This window comes from Cucurbita pepo, chromosome 12 (genome assembly GCF_057944985.1).
Source record: "Cucurbita pepo subsp. pepo isolate OVF chromosome 12, ASM5794498v1, whole genome shotgun sequence".
In the NCBI taxonomy this organism is placed as follows: domain Eukaryota; kingdom Viridiplantae; phylum Streptophyta; class Magnoliopsida; order Cucurbitales; family Cucurbitaceae; genus Cucurbita; species Cucurbita pepo.
In genome coordinates this window covers 8,737,415-8,750,923 of record NC_141809.1, presented here as the reverse complement: position 1 = coordinate 8,750,923, position 13,509 = coordinate 8,737,415, and positions in this window count along the sequence as shown.

The following is a 13,509-nucleotide window of genomic DNA, read 5'->3' as shown; positions in this document are numbered from 1 at the left end:
AGATCGAATTTCAAGAGTTTCATAACATATCTATTTCGTAATACAATTTTATTTGATTTGGGTTTACATTATAAAGACAAATTAATATTTTGCTTATTTTTCTCATTCATATAAATATGTCTTTTGGTTTGTATTTTATGATACACTAGCTTGGGTGTTTATTCATTTGGTGATTTAAGAATTGTTATGTTTTTTGTTTCAAGTAGCTCTAGTAGCTCAGTTGGTTAGAGCACCCGTCTAGAGCATTATTGCCATTTAGTACGTATTCTCCATGATTGTGAGCTAGTACATTAAATAGTATAGAGAATATTTCTTTCCGTCAATAAAAGAGGGTCGTTCCCCAAATGTCCATTTACAACATGAACGTTATATGTCGTAGGTACCTGTTTATATGTTGAATTCTTGTAACAACTTGAACCCCAACAAAAGCCACAATTAACTTTATTATAATATAAGATTAAAGCCATTTTCGATCTTGCTTCCACTATTGGTACAACAATTGGTATCATATTTTTGTGGAGCATTTCGGCACACAACAAGTGGAATCAAAGCGTGGTTGTCGTATTTCGGAAAATCTAAAAGTTTTTGACCCCCATCAACCATGAAACGTGCTCACAATCGTGCTTATCTTCTTGAAAATCAATTTTCAAGAATTGTGTTTTTCTACTTTCATCCAAATTACTTGTTACAAATGGCAGAGTCATCTGATATTAAATCAGAACGTGAATCGAGAATTTTGAGTTCTAATCTTGAAGTAGAAAATTTTGATGGAATCAATAATTTTTGTGTTTGGTTATACCATCCTGATTTGCTGATTTGCTGGAATTTTGATGGAATCAATAATTTTTGTGTTTGGCAAGGCGAAGTTACTGATTTGCTGGCCATGAAAGACCTTCCTGCTTCTCTCGTAGAGGAGATGCCTGAAAACTTGATCTTGGTTATACCATCTGTGAAGATGAAGCTCAAAGATTAGAATTGAGAAGTTTGATCGATCCGATTTGGTTTCTAGAAGATGCAGATGGAAGATTTTCTGTACCAAAAAGATCTTCATGAATTCCTATTGGGGTGAAACCAAATATCATAACCACAGAGCAGTGAAAGCTCAAGGATCGGCAGGCCTTAGGGTTAATTTGGTTGACACTGTCCAAAAATGTGGCGTTTAACATTATCAAGGAGAAGACAACGTAAGTTCTATTGAAGGCGCTATTGAATAGGTACGAAAAACCGTTGAGTATGAACAAGGTGTATTTGATGAGGAGATTTTTCAATCTATAAATGTCTAAAGGTAGTTCCAGTTGTGGATCATATAATGAATTCAATATGAGTTTAAGTCAACTAAATTCAATGAAAATTAATTTTTGAAGATGAAATTAAAGAACTGATTTTGATGTACTCTTTACCTGATTTGTGGGATACTATTGTTGTCGCAGTTCCCAAATCTCTGATAAGTTGAAGTTTTTTCTCGACCATGGTTTGCTGATTCTCGCTTGTAATTTTTCTCGAACTATATGACAATCTATTTCTATGTGTTTCGTACGTTTATGAAAAACTGGATTGGCTGCTATCTGTAATGATGCTTGATTATCACAATACAATAATGCTGGTTCGGACAGTGGAACTTTCAAGTCTTGAAGAATGTATCTTAACCAAACTAACTCTAAACAAGTATTTGCCACCGCTCGACACTCGGCTTCTGCTGATGATCTGGACACATTGGTTTACTTTTTAGACTTCCAAGGAATAATTGAATTTCCAAGAAAAATGCAGAACCTAGAAATTAATGGTCTGGAAGTTCGACAACCGCCCCAGTCTGAATCGCAATATGCTTGTAATCTTAAGTTGTTTTCAGATGGTAGTACAAGTCCTTGACCAGGAATACCTTTGATGTATCTCAGAACTCGAAGAGTTGCCTCCCAATGTGGTTTTCTTGGTTCATGCATAAATTGACTAAGCACACAAACTGAATACACTATGTCAGGCCTAGTAACGGATAAATATATTAATCTTCCAATCAACCGTCTGTATTTACTTGGATCATTCAACTTCTCCCCTTCTGTTAAAGAAAGTTTCAGATTATGCTCCATAGGAAATCTTTCTGGATGTGCTCTTGTAAGACCTGTGTCTTGAAAAATGTCTAGAGCATACTTACTTTGAGAGATAAAAATTTCTTTTCTAGACCTAGAAAATTCAATGCCTATAATATATTACAAATTCCCTAAATCTTTGATAAGGAATTTCTCGAGTAAACAAGTCTTGAGATGTTGAATTTCTTTGAAAAATGTCTAGAGCATACTTGCTTGATCCTCTTAATTTCAAGTCCTTGAATCCTTTGGATCTTACATGGGGCGCTTGTTATTTTTGGAGCTAATTTCCTTTATTTTTTTGGGGTGTTACATCATATCTCATCACTTGGCTCCCCAAATAATATTTATCAATCACAATTTTATACATGATCCCAAGATGAATTGGTTAACTCTTTACTAGTCTCTATGTCGTACATCTACGTATCATGAATACATGATCCTAAGATGAATTGGTCCTCTCTTTCTTATAACATTTTCCATACTACACCAAACATAATTATTTCATTCATAAGCATCGTAAACAAAACCTTAAACCAAACCACCACGAAGAGGTCCAGATCAGCTACATAGGGTTCATTTGAAATAGTTCTTACTTTCTTTCATTAAATGACACAACAATATGATAACTATTTGACAAACCCCGTTTATTGTTCTTTATAATCCAAAATGGTTTAGAAATTTTGGAAACTCCTCGTTCTCAATTTGTTTAAAAAAATAATGACCCTTTAAATTGTTATTTTACCGTCTACGATCGAGTTGCGAAATGCCTTCTTAGGGTAAGTCCGTATTTCCCTCCTCTAATATGTCATTTCTCAAGGAAAATGTATATATTATTACCTTATGACATGATGTAAAGTGCCTTTTGTATCATATATTTGTTTTATCATTTCCTTATATGAACCCAACATTTTCTATTAATTTCTCCCAAAGTTGGGAACTTAAATAAATGGGACTCCTACCCCGTGACTGTCTTCTAATAACAATTGGTTGTGAACTTGATTCGATGGACCTCCCTGTAAATTGTGTTAGCATTTTCAAATATTGTCACAGTCGTACATTTTCAACCATACAACGTCACGATTTTGTCACACTCATGAAAAATCTTTTTTTTGCCTGACTTTATGGCTACATTAGACTTTAGACAAGGTTGGTCACTAACCCAACATGAGTTATATAGAAACTAAACTTTGTTCAATCATACATGTAACAACTCTAACCGACTTGCCTCTACTCTAGGCCAAGCCTAAGGCTCTACCTCACCTTTACCCTACCTCAAAATCCTTCTAATGCAATGTCCCATCTGATATAGTTGTTTTGATTATCAATCGTGACCAAAATAAGTTAACAAATGTTCATATTATAATTTATGTCGATAGGTAATTAACATCGTTTATATTTCACTCGTACTAATCATGTCAAGCTTTAAAAAAATAATAATAGTAATAATCCTAGATAAACAACATATCAAAAATATTTATTTATTTAAATATTAAAATCAAACTTTCAAATTTATGGATACATGAATTTTTTGCCTGACCAGTTGTAGCAAATATCATAATTATCGGTTTTATAGTTGAACATATAGACATTTTCCTCTTTCATATGCCACGAACATAGAATACTTTCACAATTATCTCTATCTCTCTTATCTATGTAGACATTGAAGTAATGAAACGAGCTAGGCCATTGGAAGGAACAGTAAAACAATGTTGTGCCCCATAAATTTGGACGAAAACTGAAGTCGTAGCTGGCCAAAGGAGTCAGCATGTGGACTCCCAAGTCATCATTGCTTGATTTGCATTGAACAGCGAGCTGATTTTGAGATTTTAGAGCATTTGTTATCTTGACCATAATCTTTGGGTTTTAGAGGAATGATCCTTCGATGGTAGTCACTTGGTTAGCAAAGAGTAATGAAATTAAGAGAGAAAGTGCAAGTGTTGAAAATAAACTCATGTGGTTGAAATGGGAGAGAAAAAGAGATGGGTATGAACACATTTGTTTGTGCATGATTTGTTTCACTCTTTATAGTTGAAAAAGAGTGTAATGGAAGATAACGGTTGATCCGTAATAACCCAAAAATAAATAAATAAATAAACTAACCCATTTGTTTGTATTTCTAAATTCTTTCTTTTCTTTTTTGTAACATATGGTTTTGTGAGAAGAAGTTAATTGAGTATTTTAGGGTGGTAGTGATTGAGAGAGGGAAGGGATTAGTTATTATTAATTAATTCTTTTATTTTTTTTTATTTTCATTTACTGTTGTTAAATAGTTTATAATAAAAATAGAACCGCGATTGATAACTGTTATTTTTTAAATTGAAAAATATATGATTGAAATTGTTATTTCTCTCTAAAATTTTTAATTAAAAAATTAAAACTATAATATGAAAATTAATTTTATGTTATGGTCGTTCGGGTCCTTCACCTAGACTAATTTTCATAGTGTTTCATGACCTAGCCCAACGAGGCTTTTATCTGGTCATCATATGTAAGGACCAGTCTGACTCGATACTCCAAAAAGGTGAGTAAACTTTCACGAAATAAAACAAACAGTATTTAAAACATAACATTATTTAAAACAAAACAGTGTTCATACATGAGTAATTAAAACACAACATAATAGTTAAAACACCGAATAAGGAACGAACACAAAATATTTCAAAACAAATTGGTTGAAGACGACGGGTGAGGCTTGTCTATGACACCTGCTTCGGAGTCCGCTCCCAACCTCGACTAGCTCCTTATTACCTGAAAAAAAAATGCAAAATAAGGAAGGAGTACAAGACTCAGCAAGTAGCCTACTTGTAGGCTCTTTATCGTGTTCTTGATATGCTAGGACACCACACTCTTTCTTTTCTTGTTCTTGTTTCTTTTGTAAGTAATTAGGCCCGTTCTATTTCTGACTTGGAGTTATGTTAAGAATGAGAAATAGAATTGGGACAGAAAGTTACATCTTCATTAATATTCACAATGTTTAAATAGGATACAAGCTACGACGAATACCTAAAATTAAGGGAAAATATTAACTAACTAAATCTTGAGAGTCAAATAAAATATACTACTAATCAAATCATAAAGTAAAAAAAATATTAATTAAGAATGTATAAGATATATTCCAACACTAATTATTATAATATATTCTCCTAATATTATATCTTAATACTCCCCCTCAAGTTGGAGAGTGGCTGTCAATCACACCGAACTTGTCTTTCAAAAAATCGAACTGACGTCTTCCCAAATTTTTAGTGAAAATATCCGCCAATTGCATTTTAGTCGAAACATAACATGGTTTGATGATTCTAGCTTGTAATTTTTCTCGAACTATATGACAATCTATTTCTATGTGTTTCGTACTTTCATGAATAACATGGTTTGATGATACTCAGCTTCTGCTGATGATCTGGACACATTGATTTGTTTTTTAGACTTCCAATGAATAATTGAATTTCCAAGGAAAATGCAGAACCAAGAAATTGATCATCTGGAAGTTCGACAACCGCCTCAGTCTGAATCACAATATGCTTGTAATCTTAAGTTGTTTTCAGATGGTAGTACAAGTTCTTGACTAGGAGTACCTTTGATGTATCTCAGAACTCGAAGAGCTACCTCCCAATGTGGTTTTCTTGGTTCATGCATAAATTGACTAAGCATACGAACTGAATACACTATGTCAGGCCTAGCAACTGATAAATATGTTAATCTGCCAATCAACCGTTTGTATTTACTTGGATCATTCAATTTCTCCCCTTTTGTTAAAGAAAGTTTCAGATTTTGCTCCATAGGAAATCTTTCTGGACGTGCTCCTGTTAGACCTGTGTCTTGAAAAATGTCTAGAGCATACTTCCTTTGGGAGATAAAAATTTCTTTTCTAGACCTAGAAGATTCAATGCCTAGAAAATATTTCAAATTCCCTAAATATTTGATAAGGAATTTCTCGAGTAAACTAGTATTGAGATGTTGAATTTCTTTGAGACCGAGTATGATTACGTTCCAAGGCTGCAATTTCATCATTTATAGCCTGCTGCCATAATGGGTCGCCAACTGCCTCATCATAGGTTTTAGGTTCTGTCTGGGCTGTAATAAGAGCTAGAAAACCACGTTGAGTAGGAGAAAAACGAGAGAATGAAAAGTAATCATGAAAGGGATACCTGGTGCCAGTGTTCAGACTTGAGCTAGAGGTTAAATGATTGGCTCCAGAAGACATCTCATTATCATGATAACAAGATGGAGGCTGTTTTGTACGAGTAGAACGTTAGAGTGGAACTGATGTATCAGGTGGGATAAGATTAGAATTAGTGGGTGTATCTGGAGAAGGAATAGAAGGCGGAGGAGACAACGAGATAGTAGGTGAAGGAATAGAAGGTGGGGGAGGACTAGAATGGATGTTTGAGTAGGATGAATCATGAAGTGGTAAAATGGGAGTTGAAGGAGCTAACGTCAAAGTTTGTGAAGCTGATGAAAAAGGAAAATCATCGTCACAAAATTGAACATCACGACTGATAAAAAAAAATCTTAGATTGCATGTCACACAACTTGTAACCTTTGTGACCGCAAGAATATCCTACAAAACACAAGGAATTGCCCAAGGTTCAAATTTTTGCTTAGGGTGTGTACTACAGTTGCATAACACTTACAACCAAAAACTTTAAGATGGTGAAATGTATGTGGTTCTTTGTATTGTGCCTCAAAGGTGTCTTGTTGGATAACAATGGTGATGGTGTTCTATTTATAAGATAAACAGCAGTTAAAATTGTGTTCTATGTAGAGTGCATCTAACTTTAACTCGGCCTGATATTTCTTCTGCAGTTGGGGTTATGAGTCGGTACATGCAAAGTCCAAAGAAGCCTCATTTGGATGCAGCTCGACGGATCTTGAGATATGTCAAAGGTACAATCGACTATGATCTTTTGTACAAAAGAAAAAAAGGCTGCAAGCTAGTTACATAATTGCCCTGCCACCGAACCTTGCCGTCGTGCACAATGTGTTTCACGTATCCATGCTGCAAAAGTACACTCCAGACCATACTCATGTAATCGAGCATGAGATGCTTCCCCTTCATGAAGATCTATTTTACGAGGAGAAGCCTAGCAGAATTTTTGCTTGAGACACTAGGCGGTTGTGCAACAAAGATATTCCCTTGGTAAAGGTCTCATGGGGTAACTGTCGTGAGGAAGAGGCAACTTGGGAACGAGAAGAGGTTGTGAGGAAAGCTTATCCCGAACTCTTCCAAGAGATAGCTACTTTCGGGGACGAAAGTTACTAAGGAGGGGAGAGTTTGTAACACAAAGAAAAAAAAAAGGGGGGGGGGGGGGCTAAGTCAACTGAGGGGCAAAAATGTCATTTTGCCCCTCCAGCCCTAATAGGGGTCCAAGGAGAACCCCGTCACACCCCCTGCAAAAGAAAAAAAAGAGTTAGAGAGAAATTTGAGAGGAGTCAGCCGTGAAGTTTAACGGACCACCTTCGGAAGAGACTTGTACAAGGATTGAGAGGTTAGTGAGGCCGACGCTCCGTCAAGACCCAAGAACATTTCGCGAGGTAAGGTTATGAACGACATTTCTCAGATCTGAGCTTTTCCTATGTGAATTGAGTCCTAAAATGCTGAAATATTCACCTAGGAACAACTCTATGCACGATCAGTGAAGAAGTTTGGCCAAGACCTCAACCCGAAGGCGGAGATCCGAGAATCGTCTGAGAACGGTGAGTGAACTTTCGACGCTCTTAACTCATCCGGTAGTCAAGAAAAAATTACAAAAAAATACTAGGATGTACCCCGTAACATGATCTAGAATTTTGCCTAAGAAATCATATTGATCCGATCTACAGATTGAAAGATATGAAAATCGGAAAAGGGGACTGTGTTACGGATTTCAGAGGACAGAGAAGAAAAAGAAAAAAAAAAAAAAGAGGTCGGTCGGCGAGTGGCGAAGGGTGGCGTGACAGGCACCGGACACGCGTCGACCATTGGCTGGAGCAACGCAGCTCCAGCGAGGCGACAACACATGTCCCTTGCAAAGCCGAGCCAAACCGCAAACGTGAGCCGAGCCGAGCCGAACCGGACCGGCCGACCCTGTTAAGTTAAGATTCGAAGAGAGCCTACAAGTAGGTGTCTTACTGAGTATAATTTTTATACTCATCCTTGCTATATTTTCCTTTTTCAGGAGCGCGAGGTGTCGATCAAGGGCGGGCGTGATGGAGACGGGGATTGTCACAGAGGAACGGGTTGTCCCGGGGCGTCAATCTAGTCTTTATTTTGTGTTTGGATACTTTCAAACTTTATTTCCAAACTGTCATGTGTTTTGTTGTTTGTCGTCCAAAAACTTTATTGGAATTTAAGGATTTTCTTTATTTCATATTTAAATCACTTTGTGCATTTGTGCGTTGTCGTAAGTCACGGTCCGTAGTAAAATACGGGGTTGCGACAGCATACAAACTACAATAAGAAATCAAGACATTAAAGAAGTTTAGATGTATTTCTGGTCTCAAGAAGAATATAAACTCTATTGATTAGTTGGATAGCACATGTTATGCACCAAATTTTGGAAAAAGTTCGTGAAAGATTGTGAAGGGTTCCATGGTAGTAGCACATGACACAAAATATGAAATTTATACGCAGAGTGCATAAACATGGTTGTTGTTAAGTGGAATCATGAGGGATGATTAGACGGTGAGAACCTACAACCCCGAACCATGAAAGATTCAAGGAGTCAGGAATTATGAGAGTGGAGACTTGAGTCCCTACCAAGACCGCCTAACCACCCTTGAGACCTAGAAGGCCACCTTAGTACCTTGGGATGTAGAAGAAAGATTTCTAAACTGATAGTAGCTGGTATGGCGTTCAAGTAGTTTCCACTCACCTTTCCACTCTTGTACAATACCATCAAGCGAGGTGTTACATTGGTTAGGATTGTGATACAAAGTGATAGATTGACTATTCTGCATGTGGGTCCATCCTATGTTGATCATGCGGGTTGTTGGGTTTTATGTCCTAAAACTCATAGTTTGTAAATAAAAACATATTCTATTTTCAATAAAGTTATCATTGATGTTTATTCAGTAAAGATTGTTATTGACTAAAGTATATTTTACGATCGTTAATCTAAATCCAATAAACTAAGAATACTCTGGCTATAGTATGAGTACTTGAACTATATGTAGAGACATAAGAGTGGATCAAGTTCAAGTATATAGTCAAAATGATCTATAGTACAGGGATAAGGCTGAGTACCTTATCTTGGGGACACTATGGATGCGGTCCACTTTTGTATATGACATAAACAATGTGATCACTAAATTGTACATGCGGAGACATGTGAGTGGGGGCGTCCTATGCAATGAGTATTGCATAAGATCGGACCATGAAGAAAATCACTCTCACTTTATAATGTCGTTTATTGTTGAGACTGATTTTCTTTTCATTCAATGACCTAGGTAACTCGATCTTAATTCGAAGCTAACCTTGAACTCCTGTTTATTCGAAATTATCCTTAGATTGGCATGGGTGAGAGTGGCTCGAGTTCGCCAACTCAATAGGCTGGGGACGTGGGGTGCAAGATGGAATTCGCTCCTACCCACTTTTGGGGATAGAAGAGAGGTAGTTCCCTTAAGTACTAACTCCAGGTCTTAAACAAGGGGCCCCACCCTCTCATTGGCGTGAGAGGGATTCGGTGGTTGGATCATAAACCAATTTTTCATTAGAGGATCAATGAGACATAAGGAACAAGAAGTAACTTCAGGGGTAAAACGGTTAATTGACCCAGCTCTAGTTACCAACAACCTGTGAAGGATCGACTTACTAATCATGGCTATATCAAATGGACAGAAATATATATATAGTGAGGGGAGTGCAACTACTAGGCTATAGTGGAGTGTCCTAGTAGTTAACGAGTGTTGGTTAACAAGGTTAATGAATTTAACCAGTTAATCTTGGATCGTTGGAGTCCATGATTTATATGTCCATTAGGTCCCTCTGCTAGCTCATATCGGACTAAACCATAGAACAGGTGACGAGTGGGTTCGAAGTGTTCGAATTCAAATTAGGGAATATACGCTACATATATACGATATATTTAACCGCATTTTTGTTTTATTTACGAATTAAACAAAAAGAGAGAATCTGAGATATTTAAATAAGATTTAAATATTTTAATGAAATATGCGTCGTAATTGATTGGGATTGGGATCGGCATTTGAATTAATAATAAATATTAATTAAATAGTTTAATTAATCCTTTAATATAATAATTTCAAATTAGTTATCGAATTAAAATAAAGAAAGTCAAAATGTTGTCTTCACTAATGGAAAAATCCATGTTTGAGTCAATGGAATTTTGAGGTGTCAAAATTTGGTTTAACCAAACTTGCATGCTTGCCAAATAAACCCCACAAATTTTAGTGTTATTTTTAGTGTCAAAATTTGGTGAGCTCAAACTTGCATGCTTGCCACATAATCCCAAACATTTGAGTGGAATATTGAGTGTCAAATTTGGCGATCTCAAATTTACATGAACATGCAAACATAACTCTATAAACAGAGTGATCAAGGTACATGGAACTTCTCCCTTCGAAAAACCTTGAGAAAAACTCTCACAAACTCTCTCTTCATATATACTAAATCACTCCCAAGTTTAGTCACTCATCGGATTACACAATTTCATTCTAAGGCCGGAGAATAGTGGAGAAGACACTAGTGGTGGTTCGAAACCGATTCGTGAGGAAAAAGGAATTTGAACTACAAAAGGTTAGTACTCAAATACCTTGAGTTTTAATACTTATGAACAAGCTAGTTATTTACTATAATTGATGTTCTAAGAGTTCCTAAGATCCAAATTGCTTCCGCATGTTTTATATTAACACCATCAATAACTTGTCGAGCTGGCTTGTATCGAAAAGTAGCACGCCCCAACCTTGGGCGATCTCATGGCCTGTGCGACGGGTTCGCCAGTTCACTCCTCCATGGACGACGAGCAGGCTGGCACTCACCATGTTCCTCACCTGGTACAAAGTTATATGTCGTAGCGCCTCATACTTAGACGTCGAATATCGCTACGAAGGTTAAATCTTCTGCCCAGGTGTGTGTACCAAGATTGTTGAAACTCTAGAGCCTATAGAGTAAGTTGGTGGTTCCCTACTATGACATGGATGCGATAAGAGCCTATAAGTATGTTGCTTACTGAATATATTTATACTCATTCTTATTTACATTTCTTTTTCAGGTCTGTGAAGCTACCGATCGTGGCGATAGGGTTCTCGGGAGCTTAGAAGTCAGAGAGGAATTGTCGACTTAAGGCGTTTTTCTAGACTACGTACATATAGTTGTCACTTAATACATGTCATATTTGTTGGGATTTATGCCTTAAAGCCTCGTAATTAATTATTTAGGTTTTTAACAATAATTTTTATTATTTTATTTATAATTTAATTGTTATTCATGGTATGAAAATCCAAGGTTATTAATGTAATCTTGAACAGTATTTGGTTGACATACAAGAGAATCGTGTTCAAGTAATAACCTAAAGAGTCTATAGTATATGGATAAAGTTGGATGTCTTATCATGGTAACACTATTGATACGACACACTTTGTAATTGTTACAAATGATTTGATTCAAATCGTTCATGTGGAGACATGTAAGTGGGGGTACCCTATACAATGAGTTTGTATAAGACTGAACCAAGAAATGATTAATCTCTCTTTATAATTCCGTTAATTGAGAAGATTAATATTTCACACGATGATTATGTGCGAGTCGATCTTAATCCTGAGTGAGTTATGAACTCCTGCCTGTGAGGGCTTGTCCTTTAATTTACATGGGTGAGAATTGCCCTTTAGGCCGATTCAATATGCCTACCATTTTAGGGACTTGACCAAATAGGGAGTTTGGAACATAATATCATGAGATGAAATTCACTCCTTCCTATACTAGGAAACTAGATGAGTTGTTCTCTTAAGTACTTATTTCGGGACTTGAACAATGGGGCCCCACCCTCTCACTGGTCCGAGAGGGACTTGGTTTATGATTGGATCATAAACAAATTGTTTATTAGAGAATCAGTGGTATTTAAGTTGAAAAATGTAATTACAGGGGTAAAACAGACTTTTGACCCTGCTGTAGTTATGAACAACTCGTGAAGGATCGACTTGCTTGTAATGATTATATCAATGGACATAACTTGTCCTACAGTGCATAAGAGTGCAACTCTAGGTTTATAGTGGAGTGACCTACCGTTAATGAATGGAAATTGATTAATTAAAAAGTTTAATTAATTAATTTTGTATCATTGGAGCTTGTAATCGGTAGGTCCATAGGGTTTCCTTGCTAGCTCATAGTAACGCTAAAGGTTCAATTTATTTGAAAGAAAATTTGAAGGGTTGAAATTGGTATTTAATATATTAGATATATTAAATATAAAGGAGAAAATAAATTTAATTTGAAATGTCAAACTAATATTGAATATATTAGATATATTAAATAAATTGAGAAAATATATTTAATTTGAAGGTTTCAAATTAATATTTAATATATTAAATATATAAAAAAAGAAAAATATATTTATTGTATGAGATACAATTAAATATTAAATCAATTAATGTATGATACATTAAATAAAAATATATTTAAAATTTGAATGAGATTTAAATTAATTAAATATATATTAGGATATCTTATAATATTTAAATATAGTTTGTTTAAGGTATTATATCCTAGTAATATTAAATATGTAAATATATTGTTGGCAAAAATTCTTGAAGAGTCTCTATAAATAGACTCTCCGGTTGAGCCAAACACACCAATCTCTCTCTCTTTCTCTCAAAAATGAAATTACATCTCGAGAAAATTCTCGAAACCGAGTACATCTTAGGAGGCATGAAACGGATTACATCTCCAGAAAAAAAAAAAAAAAAAAAAAAGCAAGAACCTCTTAAACGGATTTATGTAATGTTCCATGAACAAGATTTGAACCAAATTTTTTAGTATGAATTTGACACCCAATGGCTCTAGCATTTTCCTGACATCTTTTGTAATATGACCACATTATTTACTCCTCTAAGCAGGGAGATTATTCTTACCGATCAACATGAGTTGTTTTTAGCATATTTTGTCTTTACCCACATGTTTGTTAAGAAAATTTCAAGAGGTAGCAAAACTTAATATTGTTTGAAACTAAACACGCTTAACTTTTGAGTCTTATGCTTGAAGCACCAAAGTAGGCAACATGATTTTTAGAGATAGTTTTCACTCCTAATGTGACCATATCATTGAAGATGCAAGAAATTGTGGAGGCCATCAGATGCCAAATTTGGATTCCCAAGGTCCAAATTTTAGGTATGAGATTACATCTTAGGAGGCATGTGAGTAAGGAAAAAGCATGCTACAAAAAAGATAGATTTAACAAGTCATATCCAAAAGTTGCAACCAAAATTACAC